This window comes from Passer domesticus, chromosome 3 (genome assembly GCF_036417665.1).
Source record: "Passer domesticus isolate bPasDom1 chromosome 3, bPasDom1.hap1, whole genome shotgun sequence".
NCBI classification, from domain to species: Eukaryota; Metazoa; Chordata; class Aves; order Passeriformes; family Passeridae; genus Passer; species Passer domesticus.
In genome coordinates, this window is record NC_087476.1 from 3123133 (window position 1) to 3149000 (window position 25868).

Below are 25868 nucleotides of genomic sequence, written 5' to 3' on the forward strand. Positions count from 1 at the left end.
CAGCCTTTCCATAAGGTTTTAAAATAAAAGAAGAGATATTTAGATGGAATACTGGGAAAGAATTCTTGGTTGTGAGGGTGGTAAGGCCCTGGCACAGGTTAGCCAGAGAAGCTGTGGCTGCTCCTGGATCCCTAAAAGTGTCCAAAACCAGGCTGGACAGCGCTTGGAGCAATCTGGGATAAATAAATATGTTCCTGCTGTTGCAGGGGTTGAGACAGGCTAAATTTTACAGTCCCTTTCCACCCAATCCATTCTGTAATTTCATGATTCTTGTTCCTCTTTGCTTGCACACAGCTTTGCTTCACTTATTAAACTGCCTTTAGCTTGCCCTGTAGGATTTTTACCTTTACACTGGACCCTGCACTTCCATTTTCCTGGTATTTTAAATCCCAAACTCATGCACCTCCAAAGGCTCATTTAAAAACCACCTCTGCAGGTTGGTCCTTACATAAGCTCGAGGTGACTCTATTTTATTTTCCTTGCTACCAGCACACAGATGTTGATATTTCACATTTCCCATGACCTAAATGGCACCAAAACCTCTTTTCCACCCCAAGAACCAAGCAGCCCTGTCCTGCCTGACCCATATGGTGACATTCTCTGTATTAGGGTGGCTGATCCAAGCTGCCTCCTGGCAAAGGGGCCTGGCCTGTGTTTGGCTTGGGGTTTGGGTTGGTTTCAGCCATCTCTGCTCTGTGTTGGTAGAAAAATCCTGTACCCACTCATCCCTATTTGATTTCCCAGCACAGAGCTCCCTCCTCCAAACCCTGCTTCTTTCCCAGCTCTTCTGCCAATGATTCCTGCTCTGCAGCCATCCCAAACATCCTCCTACAGCCTGGCAGGCTCGCTGGAGTCATGAAGCCATTATTGAAATCCTCCAAAGGCTTTAAAAGATGCATTTTGGTGTTCTGTTTCCCCCACTGTGACTGGGGGCACCCTGAGTCACTGCTGAAAAGGGTTTGGGCCAACCTGCTGCCAGTGGATTTGGGAAGGGGCTGCATCCCAAACTTCTCAATGCCACCCACGCCCCTGCTCGGCTGTCAGGGTTTCAAAGCAATCCACGGCACAATTACAGGCTAACAATACAAGAAAGGGAAGGGAATGGTGCCATCCCACTGTGATCTCATGGAGAAACGCAGAACTGTTCTGTAATAAAGGTAAATCGGTTTCTGCCTCGCTGCATAATGAGCCTCAGATGATTTCAGCGGGAGAAATCCCAATTAGACACGGGTGGAAAAGGAGCATCCCATCTCAGGAGCACGTTGGGGAGGATGAGGATTTTTCCTGTTGCGCTTTGTGGTTAAACTGAAGCTTTTGCATTTTGAGAAAATCATCCTGAAATATCCAGGAACGATGCTGTGAAGCAGAATCCCAACCTTCTTACCCCTTCCTGTCACCTGCTGAAGTCTGGTGGGAGAAACATCCCGTTCCACCCCAGGTGTGATCCAGGGCACAAATCCATGGGCTGCTGGTGGGAGTCACTGTGGGAGCTGCTCTGCATCTTGTAAATGAGTATTTGCAAGGATAAAAGGGTAAGACACAAAGAATCACAGAATTATTTAGGTTGGAAAGGACCTCCAAGACCATCGAGTCCAACCTGGGACTGATCCCCACCTTGTCACCAGCCCAGAGCACTGAGTGCCACATCCAAACATTCCTTGGACACCTCCAGGGATGGCGACTCCATCTCCTCCCTGGCCAGCCCCTTCCAATGCCTGACCACCCTTTCCATGAAGAAATTCCTCCTGATGTCCAAATTAAACCTCCCCTGGCACAGCTTGAGGCCGTTCCTTCTCATCATGTCCCTGTTCCCTGGGAGCACAGCCCGACCCCCCTGGCTGTCCCCTCCTGTCAGGAGTTGTGCAGAGCCACAAGGTCCCCCCTGAGCCTCCTTTTCTCCAGGCTGAGCCCCTTTCCCAGCTCCCTCAGCCCCTTCTGGTGCTCCATTCCCTTCCCCAGCTCCGTTCCATTCCCTGGACACGCTCCAGCCCCTCAGTGTCTGTCGGAACCCAGGACATCCTGGATGGGTGCCCTGGATGGCTCAAAATCCTGGCAGGGGCTCAGAGACCCTGGCAGGAAGACAAAGACACTTGGGAGTTCAATCTTAACCCATAGAGAAAATTACCAACGTTATGTGAAGAATTATAAGTCACAAAAGCTTAAGTAGCATAATAGTAGTAGTCAGAGTGAAAAGTAGAATTTTTTAAAATTTTACTATGGGAGTCTAAAGGACAAAGTAAAAGAATTTAGGTGTTGTCCTGTTCTTCTTCCTTCTTCTTCCTAGCCTCCATCTTGTTAATGATAGTAGCACTCTAAGATTAGTGTAGAGTAAAAAGTCACTGTCTAATATAAGTGATAAGTATTAGAATATAACTGTAAATATCAAATACGTAGTTTATAATATAAAAGACAATGCCAGCCCTGGAAGAAGACAATGTGCCTCAGACTAATCTGCTGAACAAACCTCAGCAAACCAAACAGAAAATGTTTTAGATAAGAAATAATAAACAAGCTAAAGAGCTACAGCCAAAGAATTCTAACTCCTTCTTTGACAGCTAAGTTAAAGAAAAGAGACTTTTAATACATGTCAAAGTCATCTTGACCAAAAAAAAAGTAATCCCAAGAAGTGTTCTTCTGGCAGTGGGGGGCTGTAAAACTGGAGCAATTTTTGAAGAATTCGGAAAAGTCCCAAGGTAAATGCAGGAGTTAAGGGGAAGCAAAGGCTCCTCCTGGTCCAACCTGATGCAGAGCCCAGATGGGGCTGGAGGAATCCCAGATCTGCCCCTTGTAGGTGCATTATGTCAATAAACAATAGTGCCAACAATGTGGCACCCTCACAAAGCCAAGTGACCCAGTTTGGCCATCTCCAGGCCTTTGAAAACTCTCCCTTCCCCATATGAGTGCCCTCAATCCAGCTGCCTCTTGGAAAATCCTGGATTGGTGGATAGTGTGGTGTCCTACATTGCAAAACCCAAGGATTTCATCAGATGAGTCTGACTCCTGGCTAGGGATGCTCCAATGGCTCAGCTACCAGGAAAATATTATTTTATCTTTATCATCTCTTAAAATTTTCCCCTGGGCATTGTCCACTTACAAAGTCTGGAGACATAAAACTGGACCAAAGAGCCACAGTTTGGATCTGGCTCAGGGCACTTCTTCCTTCAGTTGCCACTTTGGGGGAGAAATTAAATGTTATGAAAACAAGACAATTTTTTTCATGTGCTTTCTAAATTTTGGATCTTTATCAACCAGGTAAGATGGCAAAGTTTGGGCAACATGAGATGGAAATGGAGAAACTGTGACCAGTCATAAACTGGGAATGTTGGATTTTCATAGAGTTGTGGAATACTGGAACAGCCCAGGTTGGAAGGACATTAAAGCCCATCCAGTTCTACCCCCTGCCATGGGCAGGGACACCTTCCACTATCCCAGGATGCTCCAAACCCTGTCCAAAATGGCCTCGGACACTTCCAGGGATCCAGGGGCAGTCACAGCTTCTCTGGGCACCCTGTGCCAGGCCCTGCCCTCCCTCACAGGGAACAATTTCTTCCCAATATCCCATCTATTCCTCTGGCAGCGGGAAGCCATTCCCCCTTGTCTTGGCACTCCAGGCCGTCGTCAAAAAAAACCAAACTCATCACATAATTTTGCCATCTGTGTAGCACAGAAATTATATATTAAATATTAAAATATTATTATGTTATTAGCTTATTAATATTCTAAATCCTTCAACAAATTGCCCAAGGAGTGAAGAGTGGGGCACACTTTAAATATCAAATCACTTTTTTACTTTTTAAGCATGAGTTTAATTAGTTTATAGGCTGAGCTTAGCTGTGGGTGTTAAGCATAAAAATATGTGATGCTAATGATACTACTGGATATGTTACAAAAACGGAGGTTTTAAAGAAGAAATAAAAGAAAAGACCTCTTGCTTTTCTCCCTCCTCATTTGTGGATTTTTTAAAAAACTTTCCTCCCAGTTGGGAAATGGAAAATAAAATGTTTTTTCTCATGTGCTTTAACCAGCACATTTCTAACACAAATAATGCTGAGATGTTGCAGTAGAACAGAAATTAAATGGGGTTTATTTCTGCATATTCACAGAAAAAAAGGAGTTTCTCAACTTCTTCCCTTTTAAAACTTATTTTTTGAAAGAATGTCTATTCATTTTTTATATACTGACATATTTACATGCATAGATTCAAGACAGGTGAAATTAGAGTTTTCCTTTTGCAGTCCTGATTGCAATTGAAAAACACAACCCCTAGATGGCAGAAAGTCCCTCTTTTGGGGTGTTTTGGTTTCTTTTAATCCCTGCATAGGATAATCTCAAGTGTCAGTATTTATGACACTCAGCCTTATCCAAGATCTCCATCCATGATGTGACATCAGTGGATTTTAAACCTCACCAAAATTGCTTTTGCTGATCAAACTGCAAATCTTATGCCAAAATGCATCTCCCTGTCCTCTGATCAGACAGATCCCAGGGATTTTTGATGTCCAGTCCTTCAGTGTAAATCTGAATGAGCTCAGGGCCTAAATACTGGATTATTTGGATGCATTGGTGTAGAGATGGAGAGGAGATGGGGGCATTACAGAATTGTTTGTCCAATTGATACAATTATCAGGTTAGGGGGAAAAATTTGTTCCCTAAAGTTCAGAATCCAGGCTGAGGAGGTCTCATGGTTGTATTTTGCTATCCCTGGAGTGAGACAAGTAATTAATTCCCCCTCCTTGTAACACCCACTTTGTTCAAAGATCACTGAACAAAGTGGGATGAGGTTTCAACTTGTCCCCAGTGAGAATCTCTGATGTGGTGCTAACAAAATCCAGATGTCATAAAGAAATTAAAATATGATCCTGAAGGAATCAAAATGCCTTAAATTGAAGGGAAAGAGAAGTGAGGTGAAGGGATAGAGGGAACCAGCCATTGGTTCCTAAAAGTTCAGAATCCAGGCTGAGCAGAGCTCATGGTTGTTTTTTGCTATCTATGGACTAAGACTAATTATTAATTCTCCCTTCTTGGGTCACCCACTTTGTTCAAGGACCACTGCTGCTGCACTCCTGTAGCCTCACGCCTTCCTTTGTTGAAATTTACAGATTCCCATTCCCACCTGGGGCTGCACAGGTTGGAAAGTGGTGGCATGGATGGCAAACGGTGTTCACATGTTACTGAAAAAAGGGCTGGGCCACTGAGAGGGGAAAAGGGCTTTTATTTATCCACTTGCCTGTGGTGTCACAGCCAAAATACACCTTGTCCATCCTCTCTTCTGGCTCTAGGTAACAGACAGGGCTTTTCTTTGCTCATTTCTACCTCTTGGTGTTTTTAATTCTCTTTTCCCACCTCTGTTCTCAGCCAAGGGTTTCCTGACCTTGGCCCAAAATATGTTCTTCTAATGCTGATGTAAATTTTCAATATTTATGGCCATTCTGTACCCTCTGGCAGTGTGTCCTACACCCACAGGTTGCATTAAATTCACTAAATCCCCCTGTCTTGAACCACAGGGAAATCTGAAAGATATGAGGCAAAATAAAAGGAGACTGCCAGTAAAATGGAGCACATGAATGAAGGAAGCCAAGGATGAAAACCTTGATTGTAGCTTATCACTGACCAAAGAACTAGGATAATCCTTGATATTAATTAGTGAGAAGTCTGTGACCAAGCAAGGGTTGGAGAGGTGAATAAGTAATGGGAAAAGCTCATTGGGAAGAGTATAAAGCAAGAACATAATGACTGAATGACTTCAGTGATGAGCCCATCCAGTCTCTTCCAAGGGGTGAATGTGGTCAGGGTGCCTTTGTAAAGGCTGGATTATTTGTTATTCCTTGAAATAAGAATAAATCCACAGCTTTGGTGGCCAGAAAGGACCTAAAATTGTGTATCTGAGTTCCTCTGTAGGTCCAGGCCTGGGGTTTCTTGCTCATCTCTCTCCTTCTCTGTAAACCAGCCTGGGGAAATAGGATCAGGCTCATTTCAGCACAACCCCAGCTCCAGCACAGGGGCAGGAATTCCCTGGGTTCTGTCCTGGGAAGGTACATTTCCCAAGGTGGATGCCCTGGATGCCACAACTCACCTGCCTCTAAGTGTTTATGTCTTATCAGCTCAGGTTTTTAGCCTCTTACACTGCCTGTGGATCTCTGGCAAATTTTTTCAGGCAGTGATTCACCTCTCCATAAATCAGAGACCTCCCTGTGGTCTGCTGAGTCACTTCATTGGGTTTTTGTGGGATAAACACCCTCCTGGGATGTGGATGTCTGTGCCACGGGTGTGTGATTCAGCTGCCCACACAGGATGTGGGCACTCGGTGACATTTCAGCTGCCCTGAAGTACCTGAGACACCTGTATCCCCTGAAAAATCAGGTTTCCAGCGCTGAATTCCCAGAAGATTGGTTGTACAAGCTACTTAGGATGCTTTCCTTGTTGCACTGATGTCTCTCAGCCAGGAAAGCTCCATCGCCATCTGCAAGTTGCTGGGAGAGAGGGGAAGAAGCCAGGATGAGGTTTCTGGGATGAGGTTTCAATTTGTCCCCAGGGAGAATCTCTGACATTGTGCTAACAATATCCAGAAGTCATTCAGAAATTAAAATATGATCCTGAAGGAATCAAAATGCCTTAAGCTGAAAGAGGTGAAGTGATAGAGGGAAACATCCACGAATATGGCAAATCCTACTGCAGGAGCTGACTTCCATGTGGAGTCAAGGGGGCCAGAATTTGGGAAATATTTCACTCTTTCCCTTCATCCTAGAGATGTAAAAATCTTTATGAATTGTGACAAGGAGGGAAAACTGTCATTTCAAACCCAACATAATCCTCTGCCTTTCTCCCTGAGGGTTTTTGTGATGCTGAAACCAATAAGGACCATTTCATGCCCTCAGCAATCTTGTTAACCCTCAAACCTGGATCTTCATAACTCTGCAAAGTTAAATACCCCCAAAACTGCTGAGTTCTTGGCTGAGGAGTCATCAGGCAGCAGTGGGGATCATCAGGGGCCAATTAAAAGGTAAAATAAACCATAATCAGGACTTGCACCAAAATACCTCCATGCAGCTGGCACCAAGAGCAGGTGGTTTGCTGCAAAGTTGGGTCCTTCAAGGAGGCCTTCAGTTCAGCTTCCAAAAACTCCAGGGCTGTAAGCAACCATTCCTGGATGTTGATATTCCCTGGCAATAATGTGTCTGCATGTGGCAGCAGTGGACATGCTGCTGCATCTACCCAGGGGCAAAATGGGATCCATCCAGTGATGGTGGCAAAAGGTTTGTTGTGTCCTGTTGTCCCCCCTGGGAAGGGACACAGTGAGCCCTGTGAGGTCAGGTGTCACCCCATGGGGAAGGATTTTAGGAAGGGATGAGGTCAGGAGCAGCAGGATCAGGCCCTGCATCTCATCCATAGCTCCGTGGTTTGGCACTTTCATCCCAACAGGCTCCTGCCTGGGGATTTGGAGAATACTGCGGAGATGGGGAAAGGAAGGAATAGAGTTTCACCTTTTATTCTTTTATCATGGCAACAATGCGTGGTGGGGGAAAAAAAAAATTAAAAAAAGAAGAAGAAGAAGAAGAAGTTGTAAATGGCAGAATTAACAATAATACAACTCCCCCCTTCCCCATCCCTCCCCCCTCTCCCTGTGCCGTCCATTCAGGAGACCGACAATAAACAAGGTCATTTGATTCATTCAGCTCGGGGTGTAAACAAAGCCTTACAATAAAACCCCCCCAACCAGGGCCCCCCTTTTTCTCCAAGAATAGATGTCCCCCCCTTCCAGGCCGGGGCCCCCCCGCTTGGCTTCTCCTCTCCCATCATCCCTGGACCAGCCCTGCTGCCACTTCCGCAGTCCCCATCCCGGCTCCGTGAGGCCCCGCTTCCTACTCCGTGTGGGAACCTCGGCTTCCCCGGGCAACATCTGCACGGACAGCCCCCACTTTCTCATGCTGGCCTCATCCCGGGATCCTGATCCAGGGAGACAGAGAGAAAAGAGGGGAAAAAATTATTTGTAATAAGCCAAACCCGACCCAGCACTAAAGGGATTCGCATCCCCTCCCCAGGCCCGTAGGGAGCAGATCCCAAAAGCTGATGGGCAGCTTCCTTTTTTCATAGGCTTTGTTGGGATCCCTGTGGCCTGTGGAAAAATAGGTCTGTGTGTGTGTGTGCACAAGCAATGGGAAGAGGATGGGGTGTGCAAGAAGTCCTGTGGTGGGATAAAGCCTGGGATGGGGTCAAGGGGGGTGGCATGAGGCTCTACAGCCAGCAGGGAATGTGATTGGAGAATCATGGAATGGTCTGGGTGGGAAGGGACATTTAAGGTCATCCAGTCCCACCCCCTGCGATGGGCAGGGATGTCACCCACCAGATCTGGTTGCTCAAAGCCCTGTCCAAGCTGGCCTTGAACGATTCCAGAGGTGGGACAATCACCAGCACTCCAGGCTTGGGAAGTTCTGAGACTTCCTCCACCTCATTCCTTGCTTAAAATAATTCCTATGGATCATTCAGTGGGTGCCAATGACCCACCAACCTGGGGATTTATCCTACCTGGAATGTCCACCCTGCCACCTGCACAAGGTGGGATGACACTTTGTGGGTCCTGCCTGAGGGTTGTTGTCCAAAAATGAAGGTATTTTACGTCATAGGATTCACCAGAACCTTCCCTAAACTTTGGGATTCCTTCCAGGGCCTTGCAATGGCTCCAGGGTCTGGTGGGATGCAGGAAGGAAGATCTCAGCATGCCCACATCACACAGGGGACCCTATCCAGGTTGGATGGGGCTTGGAGCCCCCTGGGATAGTGGAAGGTGTCCCTGCCCATGGCAAGGGTTGGGATGAACTTTAAGGCCCATTCCAACCCAAGCCATTCCCTGATTCCATGTTTTCATGCTTTGATCAAGACAGATGGACAGGAGCAATAATTCTCCTAAGAGTTTTGCTCCCTGTGGTCCAGCAAAAATGGATTCACTGCTGGATTTAAGCACTGGGAAATCTGGCTCAGCTTTCGCCTCTTGAGCTCACCATAAACTTTCTCTGTGTGACCTCAAACAACCCAAATTCTCAGAATCTCTTCAGTTTCCTTCTCAAGAGTGCTGAAAAAAACACTGGGGACAAAACACCTTCCCGTGCCTCAGTTTCCTCCCTGTTTTTCCCCAGTGGCCAGTTATTTAAATTGCAAATTTTCAGCATCAGAGGTTGTCTCACAATCTTTCCACATCACTTAATACAAGAGAAAACTGCTCATCTTTGATAACTGATCTGATACCACAGCGCTTTCACAACGGTGTCTTGAGCACCATAATAATAATAAAAATAATAAAAAGGGATGAGTTATTCCTTCTCAGGGGAGAAGGTTTGTTTTCAGAGATGCTCAAGAGATGGATAATAACAAACAATTCTAATACAAAGCCTGTTTCTCTGCAATTTAATATTTTGCAAAACCACAAATCTGGCTGTATTTGTACCTTTTGCTTTGTCTACTGGATCCCTTCCACAATTACTTGCAGGGATAAGAAGTTTATTTTCCTGAACTTCTGGGGAGACAATCCTTCAAAATAAATAAAAAAAAAAAACGTGAGAGATTGAGCTGCAAGAGGGAGGAAAATCATGGCCAAACCATCATTTGGTACAGCAAAATAGTCCCAACCAATGGTAATGAATTTTGTCCTTCAGTTTTCACCTGCAGAACACAGATGTGTCTTCCAGGCAAGGAAAATGCCTCTGTTCCTCCCTCTTCCACACCCCTGCTCAAAGACAATTTTAAAATTTCTCATTTCATCTGCATCCTGCATTGCTTTGTCCTCTCTTTCCAGGAGTAGATCCAGGACTGGGTGATCATTTCTGGTAAAATGGGGGTAGCTTGTCTGGCAGGGAAGTGGGGGATCCCCATCCCTGGAGATGTTAAATTATGGATGTTAAATTATGGCACTTGGGGACATGGGTCAGAGGTGGCCTTGGCACTGCTGGAGGAATGGTTGGACTTGATGATTTTGGAGGGATTTTCCAGTCTTTGTGATTCCAGGATTCTGAGTTTGTGCTACAAACATTCAGGCATATTTAATCTTCAGAAATCACCAGTTTTTGAAGTCCAACATGACAGAGTTTTGTCCTGTCAGACATCAGGAGACTCATGGATTAGCAGACTCTTGGATTAGTATCCCTGTACAGACACCTGGGGTCCATCTGCAGAAAAGCCATGGGATAGACCTGGGGTGTGTCACTGGGATTTTCCTGGTCTGAAAAAAAAAAAAATCTCTGAGCTGGGAAGTTATTAAAAGGTCAAAAAAATTGGAATTCTCCAGATTGTAAAAGTTCTTTAAGATCATTGAGTCCAACCATTCTCCAGCAGAGCCAAGTGCACCACTAACCCATATCCTCAAGTGCCACATCCACATGATTTAAATCCTTCCATGTATGGTGATTCCAACACTTCTCTGGATTATTCCTAATAGCCAGGCTAAGCCTCCCCTGGTGCAAACCAAGGCTGTTTTTTTGGGGTTTTTTTGTCCTATCCCTTGTTCCTTAGGGCAAGACACCAACCCTCACCTGGCTCCACCCTCCTGTCAGGGAGTTGTGGAGAACCTGCCATATTTTTCCTTCAGTTTCTTTGAACTGGATAAGGATCACTGTAGCTCTGATTTTTTGGATTCTCATCTCAGTTTTTCCCTGGGCTTGGCAGCTGCCCCTGGGGAATGATGTGGCTCCTCAGCAGGGCAATGAAAAGGGAGGGAAATTCTCATTTTGAAGCTGTTTGAGAGGATGCATTGGAAGGGTGAAGGAAAACTTCAGCTCAGTGCCTGGGAATTCTTCTCCTGCCAAGAAATCTGCATTGTTGGAAAGAGTCTCCCAGAGGAAGTGATTGAAATATCATTGTGTGAATCATATCTGTAACAAGGCTGGGCTGCAAGAAGCTTTGCTGAACCCTGGGAATAGGTTAAATGACCTAAAAAGACTTTGTTTTTCATGCAGGAACGGCCTCTAGCAGCTCATGTTAAGGGAAGTCTCCTGTTTTTGGTGGTCCACCATGGCTGGGATGTCCCCCAGCATCTCCTGTCCCCAGCTGGGTTACACAAGGTGCTCAAGTAGAGCTCTGGGATGGATTTTCTGCTGTTTAAGGAGGGCTGAGATACCTCAAACAATAACTTTTGTGTGATAAGTTCTGCCTGGGGTGTGTTCTGGTGGTGTTTGCTGAGACTCAGGGCAGTTATGGTCAGATTGGCACCACTGGGGCAATGATGGGGACATGGGGACAAGGGGACATGGGAGGGGGGGGTTGGCTGGTGAGTTTGGGGTCCTCCTCTGGGGACAGTGGCTGATGCAGAGATGGGGAATGATGTTTGGAAGGAGACATAAGATCTTGGGGGGGTGAGTTTTGTGCTGGGATGAAGAGGGTGGATTGAGCCATAGAAAGACAAAATCATCACTCAGTTTCACTCCCTGCCATGGGCAGGGACACCTCCCACTATACCAGGTTGATCCAAGCACCGTCCAGCCTGGCCTTGGACACTTCCAGGGATCCAGGGGCTGCCACAGCTTCTCTGGGCACCCTGTGCCAGGGCCTCCCCACCCTCACAGCCAGGAATTCCTGCCCAATATCCCATCCATCCCTGCCCTCTGGCTGTGGGAAGCCATTCCCTGTGTCCTGTCCCTCCATCCCTTGTCCCCAGTCCCTCTCCAGCTCTCCTGGAGCCCCTTTAGGCTCTGGAAGGGGCTCTGAGCTCTCCCTGGATCCTTCTTTTCTCCAGGTCAACACTCCCAGCTCTCCCAGTCTGGCTGCAGAGCAGAGGGGCTCTAGCCCTTGGAGCACTCCATGGTTTCCTCTGGACTCTTTCCAGCAGCTCCACATGCTCCCCATCCCCTATCCCTACACACTGTTCCAGGACAGAGCTGCAGATTTTTTCAGTCCTTCTGGTCAGCAGCTCCCTGCTCCTGTAACCCCTTGTTATTCCAACCTTGCCCATGCCCTCCACACACCCCTCATCCCTCTGCTCAGATCTTTCTCAGAAGATCTGTCTGTCATCCCCTGCTTGAAGCTCAGATTCATCATCCTTTGCCTTCAGAGCCCTGCACGACGCTGCCCCTTTCCTGCTCATTCTTCCTCTTCCTTCCTTCCAAACAAGTGGAAAATGCCCTCTCTGAGCTCAGAGCTGCTGACAACATCTTTTTTGAGGGAAAGAGGCCTCAAGTCTAGGAAACAACCACCAGCCTCTGCAGGCCCCTCATGTACAATTTGGACAGTGGTGTTGGCTCGAGTGAGAGCTGAGCAAAAAAAAAAAAAAAAAAACCAAACAAAAAAAGTTTATTTGTCCCATTGTTCGCAGGAATTATTAAACACACACAGCATGGAACAGAGTGAATCCCTGGGCAAATGCAGTCACTGACAGGTGTTGCATGCCATTGTTACCAGGGCTGGTGCAAATCTGTGCCAGGTTTGGATTGTTAAATATAGGGAATGGGATGAGCTGTTCGTGTTTTCCTCAGTAGGAGTGAGTTGGAGCAGGCAGTGAGGATGTTTGGCAAGACAAAGCAACTACAGAAAATAATATATAATCGTTAAAGGCACCTAAAAAAACAACAGTTCTGACAGTTTGTGCAGAATGGTTTGGGTTGGAAGGGACCCTAAAGATCCTCTTGTTCCAATCCCTCCTTCCTTTAGGCAGACAAGAAGGTTTGTAATGTATTGTGATATACTGTAATATATCCAGTATTTTGCTCATGGAAGTGTCAGCTGTTTCAGCACTTTCAGGAAAGGTGAATTCAGATTTTCAGCTCCTTGGAGCAAACTGCCTTTTTCTGTCTGTGTACATAACAAGATGAGCTGTAAGGTCCCTTCCCAACCCAGACCACTCTAGGATTCTATGAATGGAGTTTGTGGTGCTGTCTCTGGTTGGGAGAAGGGCTTGGTAGGGAAGCCAGCCTGTGTTTGACAGGGAGAAGTTGTGTTTTTCTGGTGTTGTCCAGGGAGATGTTGAAAGCTAAAGGACCTGGACAATGTATGTCTTCACATGCTGTGCAATTTAACCCTATGGTTAAAGGTTTTGAAGACATCAATCAATGCTCAATAGCTCTGGTTTTTTTACCCAAAAATGAGCCTTGGGAGGCTGAGGAGCTGCATTCTCCTGCTGGTGTCTTGCTGTGGATGGACAAGAGTGGATGTTTCACCAGGAATGATGGGGTGATCTGTTTAAAATGGAAATTTGGGGGGTTCCAGCCTTGGATTCTTGAGGAAACCTCCTGACCTGAGGAAGCACCTTTCTACCTGTCAGGTCTGAAGGGGGACCCACCCCAAAAGCTTGGAGAAGCTTTGCCACTGACCTTGTGAGCCCATGAGCTTGACAGTGGCCAAGAAGACAAATTCACCTTCATTCAGATCAACTGAGTGCTGTGTTTACAAAAAGTTAAAAAAAAAAAAATTGGCAGGCTGTGTCTGCCCAAAGTCTGAATGAATAGAAACTCTAAAGGAAGCACCTGCTGCTAAAGGAAATCCAGGACAAGTTTTATTATCCTTTTTCACAGGTCTATTCAGGACTACATTAGGGGTTTCCTCTTTCCTTTTCTGGTACTTCACACTCATTCACAACAAAAAAACATATTGTGCTTATGAATTATATTCCAGAGAATATGGCTAGAGCTTATAAAGGCCCTGGCCAAAGAACTTTATTTTTAACCTTGCTCCCTTGCGGATTAATTTCTCAAATGAAAGCTTTGCAATTGTTTGGAGTTATTTTTCTCTCTTTTTCTGGGACGGGGCACAAGGGCAAATCCTGCCTGCTCTGTGTTAACAAAAAATGCCTCTCAAGGAACAAGGAGCAAAGGAGGTGAGTGAGGCTCTCCATGGAGCTTAACTATGAAGAAAAAAAGATGTAAAAAATTGCTGTAATCTCTCCTGAACCAGTGTTACCCACCTATAAATGATGCAGTGGCCACTTTGGTGCTGAGGAAAGTGTGGGGTTTTTTTTTTTTCATTTCTAATGGAAAGGGAGAGGGAAAGCCCCTTTGGTTGGTGGAAGAGCAACGTTTGGGGTTGATCCTGAGACCATTTGAGGCAGTGATGAGGGACCAGGAGGCACTGGGGAGTTTGCTGGTCAAACACAGCTGCTCAGCTCAACATCCCCCAGGTACAGAGCACGTAAAAGCTGGAGGGTTTGCAAACAACCCAAGTGCAACACATGAGCCACTCGTGCACCAGAATGTTTGCTTTAGGGTCATTTTACACCTGTGAAGTAAGGATGTGACCCAATCCCTGAGTGGCCTGGGAAGGATTTGCACCCTCCTGCTCCAGGGTGGGTGCCTGGGAGGCAGCACTGGCTGCTCTCTAACAAATGCACTGTGCCCTGTGAGGGCAGGGACCTTCCTGTGCATGCACACAGGATTTTCCTTCTCATCTGTCCTCAAAAGTCTCATTTTTTGGCTTTAAAAGCCCTTTCCCACCCTGTCAGGAGATCACAGGAGTGTGAGTTGTCACTGCAGCCACCTTCCCCTGCTCCTGTGGGTGCTGGTTCTCCTTCTCACAGGTTATATTTTGATCTGCAGAGCCTTTTAAGAGCAGAAATGGCCTGCTCTGCTTTTGAGCAGCACCCAGCACAAGCATTTCTTCCCCAGCCTGAGGCTCCTCGCTGTTACTGCAGCGGAAATAGTGAATTATGGCAATTAATGGTGGCATAAATCAGATACTGTGACCAAACGAGGTCACGGAGGGCTCGAGGGCTGCATCACAACAGTAAATTACCCCAGACAGGAATTCCTTCATCCACACCACTGGATTGTTTAAACATTCCTTGACATGGCTTTGGCCCAGCCCAGGAACAGCTCGGGCATCAGCACTGACCAGCTGGGAATCTTGTGTGGGACCTCTGTCCCATGGATTAGAGGGCAACTTCCACAGGGACCCAGCTAGGAGCAAGTCCTGGCACTGTTTGGTAGAGATACAGCCCATTTTTAATGAGCATGAGTCCATTTTAATGAGTGTGTTTGCATGGCAGTGACATTTCCCCAGGAGGAAAACGTGCTCTGGTTCCCAGATCCCCAGTGCAGCTCTCACTGCCCTCGATGCTCTTCACATTTCTTCCCCTGTGAGGTTTTAGCCAAGGGTGCTTTCAAGTGCTGCCCCAGGGTCAAGATGCTGGTCCTTGTGATTTCCAAGTGGTGCCAGACACGGTGTCACCGTGACCTGAGGTAGCACAGCTCCTTCCCCTGCAGGCTCAGCCACACACAAAGACTTTGCTGCACAGCAGGGGCTTCTCTGAGCAGATGGGATTGATTTTTCTCTTTCTCTCTTTGGCTTTCAGGATGGTTTTTCTGAGTGTTCTTGACTGATCTTGATAGGTGACACAAATACTTCCAGATGTCACCTAATGCTTTGTAATGTGGGTTGAATTCACAGCTATTTTCTAGACTGGATTAGACTATAATATCCCGAGTTCCAAGAAACCCACCAGGATCATAAAATCCAACTCCTGGCCTTGCACAGGACACCCCAACAGTCCCACCCTGTGCCTGAGAGCATTGTCCAAACACTCCTGGATTTCTATCAGCCTTGGGAATGTGCCCATTCCCTGACGATCCTGTTCTGTCCCTGACCACCCTCTGGGGGAAGAATCTTTTCCGGAAACCTGTCACAAACCTCCCCAGCACTGGTGGTTTGACCACCACCCGTCCTTTTTTCATGGATGGGGTGGTGCACAAAGGAATTAGGGCCATGTGATTGAGGGAAAAACTGGTGCCTGCTCACTGAGTGAGACCTGAGCCAACAGTCAGATATGTCAGAGTGGCAGAAGGATAACTCTCGGGATCTCCCCTGGTCTCGTCTGGTTGGGAAGATCCCGAGGTGTGTCTCTGTTAAAAGTCTCTTTTCCCCAACCCAGCAGCCAAAGAAGTGAGAAGTCTTCGGTTGTCGTTCTCAAGGTTGTTTATTATTTCTTTATCTCAAACATTTTCTGTCTGGCCTGCCAAGGTCTGTTCTGCAGGTTGGTCCGAGGCACACTCTCCACCTCTCGGGCTGGTGCTATCCTTTATATTAAAAACTACATCTACTATGTTTACAATTATGTTTCAATACCTATCACCTATGTTAGACAGTGACTTTCTACTCTAAACCAATCTGTGAATGCCAACATCATCCTGAACATGGATGCCAGGGAGAAGAAAGAAGGACAGGACACGCTCAAATCCCTCCGTCTTGGAACCCCTGACCCCCATGTACAGAATTCCAAACCCCCCTGAACCATGCTCCAAAATTTTTCCCTTCACCCTGTGATTGCTACTACTATGCTACTTAAACTTTTGTGACCTGTAATTCTTCGTATAAGGTTGGTAATTTGCTCCATGAGTTGAGATTGAATTCCCAGGTGTCTTTGGCTTCCTGCCAGGGTCTCTGAGCCCCTGCCAGGACTTGGAGCCATCCAGGGCATCCAGAGGGATGTCCTGGGTTCTGACAGATGAGCCAGGAGACTCCTGGCTACAAAGAATTATGCCCTGATGTCAGGGCCCACCTCCCCAGGCACTGACCTCGTGGTGAAGTGACAAAAGTGCTTCAGGATCCTCATGGAAACAACAACCTGCTGAAAAAATGCCTCCTCCAGCTGTGCTTTCAAAGGGACCATGGTCCTTGCTTCCCTTGGGAGGCAGGCACAGGCTCCAAGCTCAAGGGAGGTGAAGGTTGTGCACCCCCATCTCAGAGGGATTCCTCAGATGTCTGGGAGCGCCAGGACAAGCTCTTGGCCTTGTCCCCAAGTTACCAGCAAGACCAGCCTGAGATAGCTTGTTGTAACAAAGCATGGCAGAAAGAACTCAAATACCCTTAAAAGCAATAAACTCTGTACTAAATCATAAGTGCTGCCTCTGGCCAGCTATTGCATGTGGGACACAATCTTCCTGTGCCCAGTTTGCATGGGATGATGCCCAGCCTCATTCCCATCTCCTCCTGGAGCCGTGCTGCCTGGATGGGAATGCTGGCTTCAAAGGAAGCTTCAAAGGAAGATTCTTTGTGAGCAAGCAGCGGAATCGGGGGCCGATGGGACTGATTTGTGCCTCCAAGGAGTGCTTCAAAATTTTCCATGTTACAGATCATATCCTCCCCTCCACAAAGGCTCCTGCCAGCCAGGGAGACATTGTCCTTTCTTTGAGAGCAAAAGATGAGGGTTAGGCTGTGTCCCTCCTGTTTCTGCTGCCTGGGAGGTACCCAAAGGCTCTTAGTACACAGCAACTGAGTCTTTATTATTTTCCCGTAGGATGTAGAAAAGGAATTGCAGTCTGTGGTGGAGAGCTGGGAGATGCTCCACTAAACACCACTGGAGTTAGTGGAGGGGCTGGAAAATGGTCAAAGTCCTTTTAAAATAAATATATGAATCATAGAATTCCAGAAGGTTTTGGGCTGGAAAGGATCTGAAAGCTCATTCAGTTCCCACCCCCTGCCTTGGGCAGGGACATCTTCCACTATCCCAGGCTGCTCCAAGCCCCAGTGTCCAACCTGGCCTTGAACAATTCCAGGGATGGGGCACACACAACTTCTCTGGAAATGAAGCTGCGTAACAGTGAAGAAGATCCTCTTCTTTTATTTTGCAGTCACTTTCAGATGGAGACAAAGTTCATCCAGCACTTACTTGGTGGGAAATTAATATTATCTGATATTTCTTCTGCAGCCTTAGCAGAGAAACTCAGAGCATCAGTGTGGTGGAGCCATAGGGAATCAGGGAGGAAAAAAGGCAGCTCCAGCATCCATTACCAGGGTCACTGAAGGGGGAAGAAGTTCCCACTATTTTTTGTTTTTCTTCTGGGATTTAATTCAGATCGAGGAGGTGACTCTGGGGACAAGCTAGAGGACTCCAGCAGCTGTGGCATTGAAATGCAGGGATCATGAATTGCAGGAGGAAGGGAAACCCAGTAAACAGTTTTCAGATCCCAGCCCATTGCCTCTGAACTACAAAGACCTGCGAGAAAGTGGTGTCAAACACCCAGCTCCCACTTTGACCCCTGCCTGAGGGGAAATGAATCAATGTTGGGAAAATACGGAAAGCAGGATGAGATTATCTACTGTATAAAAGAAGCTGGAAGGGATGGCTTGGGATATTTGTGTATTGAGGCTCTGTCCACGTCCTATTCCTTTATGGGGGGTGCTATTGTACCTATTGTGGCAGATTGTTATCAGCCCTGTTTATCAGGTTGGGTGCGGGGAATGTCAGATTGCTGAATGTCAGGTTGTTGACTGTTTTCATAACAGGAAGCTGCCTGCTGTCTTGCTGTGTTAAGGAACTCCCCTATGCACAATATTTTCCAAAAAAAAAAAAAAAGAAAAATTAAAAAAAAAAATCCAAACACTCTGCTGTGGTTGGGCAACCACATGGATTTGAGTTTCCATTGTTCCTTGTAAGGCAAAATCCTGTGTAGATAAATCCACTCGATACACATTTGCCTGTTATTTCTTTTGTGTACAGATACAGGAAATATGGCAGTTGTTTTGTCAAGATGAAATATTTCCCAACGCCAGAAGTAAATCTCCACACTTTCATCAGTGCCTGGGAGCCTGGAGTGCTGCCACATCTGGGTGCAGGTGGGATGAGGGAGAGAGGGGAACAGGAGTGGGTTTGGCACCACCATGGAACATCGTGGGACACAGCTTGGAAATGCCTTCATCCCTGGGAGCTGAAGGAGGCACCCAGCTCCCTCTGGGAGGCTCATTCAGATTCCTTACTGGAAAACTCTGCCTCCTCTCACTGGGAAAAAAACCCCAGTGATCCAAACTACCCTGGCTTTCCTAAAAATCAGACCCATAAGGGTGGGGTCTGGGAGCTTCAAGTCACCTGTGTGAGCTGGCTGGGGGTGTAAAACTGAGGACACTCTTTGCAGGGGGGACACAGCTGGGCAGGGTGGGCACAAGGTGTTGAAATTTGAGTGAGAAGATGTCCTGAACAAAATTTGGGTGGGAAGAGGTCCTAAGCAGCTGAGAATCTTGAATAAAATCCTACTTTTTATAGGTATCTTGACTGTTTGTTGGAGCAAGCCACTAACAAAGCTCCTACACAGGTGCTCCCCGAGTGACAGTGGCTCTGAAAGGCCCAAAGGGTGGGCAAATGTCATTTATGGAAAGAGGGATTGAATTGACAAAGGGATTTCTTAAAAGTTCCAATTAAAAAATCTTGATACCTATTGAAAATGCAGGGCCTTCATAGACCACAAAACATATTTCATCCTGGATAAAATCCCTGTGGCACAGTCACAATTATAAAAGCAGGTAATTCCAAGCCTTTGCCCAAAGCAAAATGCACCTTTTAAAGAGCCTCTTCTCCATCTCCAGTGATCAGGTAACCTCAGGAGGCTGCCAGCCCAGTGTGGAGATCTTGTCAGAAAAGGTGGGCAAGTCAATGAAAATGGAGAGGTTTTGGAAGAAAATTCAGCCTGTAAGGTCAGGTCTGTGTCCACAACTTTAGCTGTGCCATCCAGGGATGGGGAAAGTCATGATCCTGGGAGAGAAAGCTGAGCCAGACTTTCCAGAATTTTAGCAATTCTGTGCGATATTGGGGTGATGGTTGTGGGCACCTCAGTCATAGAATCACAGAATGGTTTGGATTAGAAGGCAACTTAAGACTCATCCCATTCCACTCCGCTGCCATGGCCAGGGACACCTTCCACTATCCCAGGTTGCTCCAAGCCCAGTCCAACCCAACCTTGGACACTTCCAGCGGTGAGACAGCCATGGATTTCCTGGGCAAAGAGAAATTTTGGATGAGCTACTGAGGAATTCAGAGCCAATGGCTGCATTTGTGCTAGTGGGATGCAGCACTGGAGGTCAACTGGTCATGCTCTTAAACTGGTGGAGGAGCAGAATGGAGCAGGGAAAACCTATCATTCAAAAGAAGGATTAAGAAGAAGATGAAAAAAGCTGAAACAATCAGAATTCAAGCAAAAAATATTTTGTTTTGGGGGTAGGACATGGCCTACAGGGCCCTTCCATTCCATAATGTTTTTATTGTTTTATGGTCATGTAAAAACAGTGCTGTCCATGGCAGGGGCTTGGAATGAGATGATTTTTAAGGTCCCTTTCAACCCAAACCATTCTATCATTCTGTTATTCCATGATTCTGTGACTCTGTGATTCTGTGATTCAATGGTTCTATGATTCTACTATATCATGGCTCTATGATTCCATGACTCTTTGATTCTGTGATTTCATAATTCCATGATTCTACAATTCCATTATTTCATGTAGTCATGGTTCTGTGATTCTATGGTGTCATGGCTCTGATTCTATGATTCCACGATTCTGTGGTTCCATGGTTCTAAGATTCCATGATTCTGTGATGACATGGCTCTGTGATTATATGATGACATAATTCTATGATTTCATGATTCCATGATTCCATGATTCCATGTTATCATGGTTCTATGATTCTTTGATGTTATGGCTCTGATATTTTATGATTTTATTGTTTTTATGATTTTATTTTTTTTATGATTCCATGATTACATGTTATCATGGTTCTGTGATTCCATGATGTCATGGCTCTGTGATTCTGTGATGTCACGGCCGTATGATTCTGTGGTTTTATGATTCCATGATTCCATTACATTATGGTTCTATGATTCTGTGATGTCATGGCTCTGTGATTTTCTGATTTTTATGATTCCATGATTTCATGATTTTATGATTCCATTATATAATGGTTCTATGATTCTGTGATTTCTGGCTCTGTGATTCCATGATTCCATTATATTATAGTTCTATGACTCTGTGATTGTATGATTTTTATGACTCCATGATTTTATGATTCCATGAGTCCATGATCTCATTATTCTATGATTCCATGATGTCATGGCTCTGTAATTCTATGATGTCATGGCTCTGTAATTCTATGATGTCATGGCTCTATGATTCTACGACATCATGGCTCTGATTCTATGATTCCATGATTCTGCAATTCCATGTTTCTAAGATTCTGTGATGTCACGGCTCTATGATTTTATGATTTTATGATTTTATGATTCCATGATATTATGGTTCTATGATTCCATGATGTCATGGATCCGTGATTCCCTGGTTCTGTGGTTCCCTGGTTCTGTGATGTCATTGCTCTATAATTCTATGGTGTCGTGGCTCTATGATTCTGTGATGTCATGGCTCTGATTCTATGATTCCGTGATTCTGTGATTCCATGCTTCTAAGATTCCATGATTCTGTGATGTCAAGGCTATATGATTTTATGATTCCATGATTCCATTATATAATGGTTCCATGATTCTGTGATTTCCTGGCTCTATGATTCTGCTGTATTATGACTCCATGATCCCAAGGTTCTGCGATTCTACGACCCCATATTTCTGTGACTCTTAGATTCTGTGATTCCATGACCTTGGGTCCGGCCTGGAATTCCATCCCTGAAGAGAAACACGACAACCTCACATTTATCAGCAGCAGAGGGCGTCCAACGCACGCGTGTCCCCAAATCCCGAGCTCCAACAGCAAATCCGACGGCGGCCAAAATTACCGGGAGCGCAGCCGATGCTTCCCCGCCAATTGTGCCGCTGCCCCGGGTTTCCTTCCCCGCTCCGTGCTCGGTGCCATACGGGAGCTGCAGACCCGATTGTTCGCCCTGTGGCCCCCGCAGACAGGATACGAGCCCAGTGCCAGGTGTGGAATTATTTTCCTGCGTGGTGCTGTAGCATGGGAATTGTTGATAACGCTAACAATGCGGCAGAGGAAAAGTGGGAGAGGAGCAGGACAATTCAGCAGCCTTTGAAAGCCCTGGGGACATGGAAAAAACCCCCTCCCCCTATTCATGTGTCTCCAAGTCCAAGTTCTTAAGGATGGAAACGTGGGTGTTTTTACTGGGTGAATCCCTCTTACAGCCTGGAACTCCTCAGTGAGCCTTGTGCTGTGGTATCAGTCACCCCCCTGGCTTAGTGGAGGTAAATTTGATTTATCCCAGCAGCCTGCCAGGATGGATCAATTTCCCAGGGAACAGCTCCCTATCCCTGCTGTGTTTTGCTGGTGCTGGGGTCACAACCTGCTCTTGGTGAAAAGCAAGTGGGGGACAGTGGCTGCAACAAAGTGATGGGGACTGTGGTGCAGGAGGAGTTTTGTGGGAAAACAGGGTCAGGCCTGGATCCAGACTCCCTTTGGGATGTTGAGAAAGTCACTAATCCTTGTCACTCCTGAATAACTATAGAAATAATCAGATTTTTAGGGTTGAAACCATACACAGCAATATGGCACCAAAGAGTGTTTCCCCATCCTGCATGGCAACATCCCGTGGGTCTTCCAAAAGAGGATTAAGGGCTGACTTGCAGAAAAAGGTGCTGATGCCCTTTCTCCTGAACTCCTGAGCTCTCCAGGACTCAGGGTGACACTTCAGCTGGGTTTCCATGTTTGCAGAGCTCTTGCCAAGCTGGTGCTACCAACATTTGTCACAACACCGAGCTCTTGCAGCAGCCAAGAGGCCACTCTGTCCCAGCCAGCTGAGACCCCTTGGGCTCACTGCCACAATGACACCTCCCTGTTGTCCAGCTCACAAATCCCAGAACTTCTGATTAGGAACTGTTTTGTCAGCATTTGGCACTACCCCAGCAAAAGTGACACCAATTATTCGTGTCAGCTCCCCTCTGAAAGCAGGAGATGTATGAAATCTCACCCCAGGACAATCCATCACGGCCTGCAGTGGGATTTGGGACCTGTCATTCTGAGGGGGTATTGACTGAGCGTGGCTTCTTCCAGGCCACAGAGGTTATGGGGAGCTTTATATCATCCCCAGCAAGACTGAAACTGAAAAATGAGTCTCAGACTCTCTCAGCTTGGATAAATGGTTCAACTGAAAGTTAATTCAGGCTGCTACTCATTTATGTAATTAATTTTAATAACTGAAGCATGTTTTAATAGCAAATGTTTGCTTTAAATTAAGCAGGGACCATGTCTTATTTCTGTTTTAATATCAGTTTAGGTTAAAATCTTACCACCAAGGTATATGGAGACCTCTTGCTTTGCTCAAGGACCACTGGATTTTTCAAATTGTCCTTTCTTAATTCTTTTTTTCCTGACTGGCGGCAGTTGGGATTTTAGGCTGGTATGAGGCTCTGCTTGCAGATAGGATGGGAAATGGTGGGAATGCAGCTTGGAAGACAAGAATTGGTTTGTGCCTGGAGTGGTTTTGGGAAAGTCACACCACATCCATGATCCCTCAATGCCTTCTTGAAGTTTAATGAAAATAATATGAACATCTTAAATTACTGGGGGCTCTGCTTATCCCACAGTTCATGTCAGCTCTGTCCTGAGCTTTATCCCTCACATTTTGCTGTCTGTACCTCAGACTTTCCTGATAAAAGATCACTGTGGGTGAGTCTGGGACACCTGGGCCATCCCTTTTCCTCTTTCCTCATAGCCTCATCCTGGACAGTTTCGGGTGAGGATTTGCAGGTCACATCCCACTGGTGCAGGAGTGACAAACCATGTCCTGAGGACTAAATCTATAAAATCACACAAGAAACAGTGGTATTCCATGCCTGGAAGAGTCCAAGGCCAGGCTGGAGCAACCTGGGATAGTGGAAGGTGTCCCTGCCCATGGTGGGTGGAATGGGATGAGCTTTAAGGTCCTTTCCAACCCAAATCATTCCAGGATATTTTTATTCTACCTCTGTTAGAAACTTGCCATCACCACAGAGAAGTCACCTCCTGACCTTCCCAACACCCAATTCCCACCCACCCAAATCCCAGGCAGGTGGAATTAAGGAGCCTGGGTGTCCCTGGGCAGAAAAATACCCACTGCAAGTGCCCTTGGTATTTATTAAATGAACACCCCCATCTCAGTCTCATGTTGAAGCTATCAACCAACAAAAGCACCCAGCGAGGGATTGAGGAGGGGAAGAATCAGGCCAGGAGCAGGATAAAAGTGCACTTTCCCACAATTCAATAGTTATTCTGATTGTTTTATTATTTTTCTTCTCCAAACCACCAAGAACAGGTGCTCTGCTCATAGAGGAGAACAGGAATGTAATAAAACAGCTTCTGTGGTCTCCTTCTCCTCAATGCCATGGCTACACCCTACCTGCAAATTTGGAGCCTTCTCCTGTCCAAAGGGCAAGTTCAGCCTCATGCAGTGCTTATGGGATTTCTCAGTGTTTGCAGCAACCAAGGGAGCCAGAAAATCTGTTTTTCTCAGTAACACAGCTTCAAAATTCACCCCAGATCTCAGTGGCAGGCAGAGCTGGAATGATCCAGGAACTCTCCATCCTGGAGCTTTGGGAGGAGCACCTGACACCCACCTCCTCTGCACTGACCTTCACCCTTGGGTGTGCCTGCACTAAGCTGCTCTTCTCTGGCAGTTCACTCACCCCATTTCTTGCTGCCTGTCACCTTTCCTCTCTTCCCTTGTAATTTTGTGGTGACTCACTGCCAGGTTATGCCATGCCCAGTACAATCCCTTTGGATCCTCAGAGAGGATGCCCACAGTCTGCAGAGTGAGCACAGCCTTGACCTTTGAGGGCAGGAGACAGGGGCCAAGAGGGATTTAGGCTTCTGAAAGGCCATTGTCACCCATGTGGGACCAGCTCAGGGCTGTAGTCAAGGAGAGAAGAGAAGAGAAGAGAAGAGAAGAGAAGAGAAGAGAAGAGAAGAGAAGAGAAGAGAAGAGAAGAGAAGAGAAGAGAAGAGAAGAGAAGAGAAGAGAAGAGAAGAGAAGAGAAGAGAAGAAGGATTTCCAGGGGAAAACACTAAGATGGTGCTGAGGACACAGAAAACTGTGGGTTATCTGCAGTTCTGCCTGTTCATGGCAAGCGAAGATGTTGGCTGAGTTGGGTATGCAGCTTCTGCCTTTCCCCAGCCTCAAAGGATGATTCTGGACCCAAATCACAGGCATTTTCTCCCAAATGCAGAATATCTGCTGCAGAGATTCCCACTCAGAATGCAGCTAATGCCCACTGTTTTCCTGGCTAACTTCACTGAAGGAAGGGCTTTAGTAACATTTCTAGTCCAGTTGGGTTTCCCTGGTTTATTCATTGTTTACAGAGGAAAATAAATCCTTTGACCTGTGAAAATGTTGTGATGACTTTCAGCAGAGCTGTTCATTCATGGGATATTTTAAGCAAGGGGGGAAGTGTTTTTCTTCTCTTTAAGTACACCACAAACTCTTCCTCTGTGCCAGGAATGCAGAATTAAATCCTAATTAAAGGCTGTAAAAACACAGTGAATCTGAGAGGCCAGGAACAGGTACATATTATGGCCCCTTTCATAGATCATACAAGCTCTGTAGTGACATAATAAATAATCCCCCCCAAGTTTTTAAAGGTAAAAACCAGCAAATCATTAATAATGTCTCTGGCACCATATATCAAACTGAAGCCTTCCTTTTACAGCTGATCCCCAGCTATTCCCAGCTGCCTTTATACATTGCTGCTTCCCCCCTTTGCCCTGCTCATTCTTCCCATCTTTCCTGCTGCATTGGTCCTGTGCTTTGTCCACCTGTGTTTATTTCTTCACTTCAGTGAAGAGCTGCAGGTCTGGATAAGGCAAGAAAACACATCTCACACTCCTTTAACCCAACCTCAGGAGGTTTTAAATCTTGCCTGGACAAGAAGAGACAGGCAGAAACTGTTTTTCGGGGTAGAGAGAGGAACTGGATGATGATGTGGTAGTTTCACTTATTTCTGGCACACCTGATCTATTTACACTGCTGTCTGTAGTGGTGGAGCACTTCCCTCCATGTCAATCTTGCTGTCTTGTCACCGTCTCTTTTTTGATCTTTTTACAGTTTTCTATAACCCACTTTTCTATTTTTCTACCATTTAACCCATTTCCCTGTCTCAGTCTGTCTCTCTGATTCCATTTCTGAAGGGCTGGGATACAATCTGTTCATGCTTAGTGTACTCAGTTCTTCCAAGATCACAGAATCATGGAATGGTTTCGTTTGAAAG

At 46.2% G+C, this 25868-nt stretch overlaps 1 long non-coding RNA gene across 6 annotated transcripts; it reads left to right on the top strand.

The window, feature by feature from the left end:
• The first annotated feature begins 18342 nt into the window (after positions 1–18342).
• LOC135295814 (uncharacterized) lies at positions 18343–24992 on the top strand. 6 transcript variants are annotated; one of them, XR_010357875.1, is made up of 4 exons: positions 18343–18776; positions 19267–19379; positions 21301–21597; positions 23921–24992. It is a non-coding gene; the product is annotated as an uncharacterized LOC135295814 (long non-coding RNA). The 6 variants fall into 6 exon arrangements; XR_010357876.1 differs by lacking the exons at positions 18343–18776; positions 19267–19379 and adding an exon at positions 19570–19894; XR_010357874.1 differs by lacking the exons at positions 18343–18776; positions 19267–19379 and having other exon boundaries at positions 21071–21597.
• Positions 24993–25868: the final 876 nt, after the last annotated feature.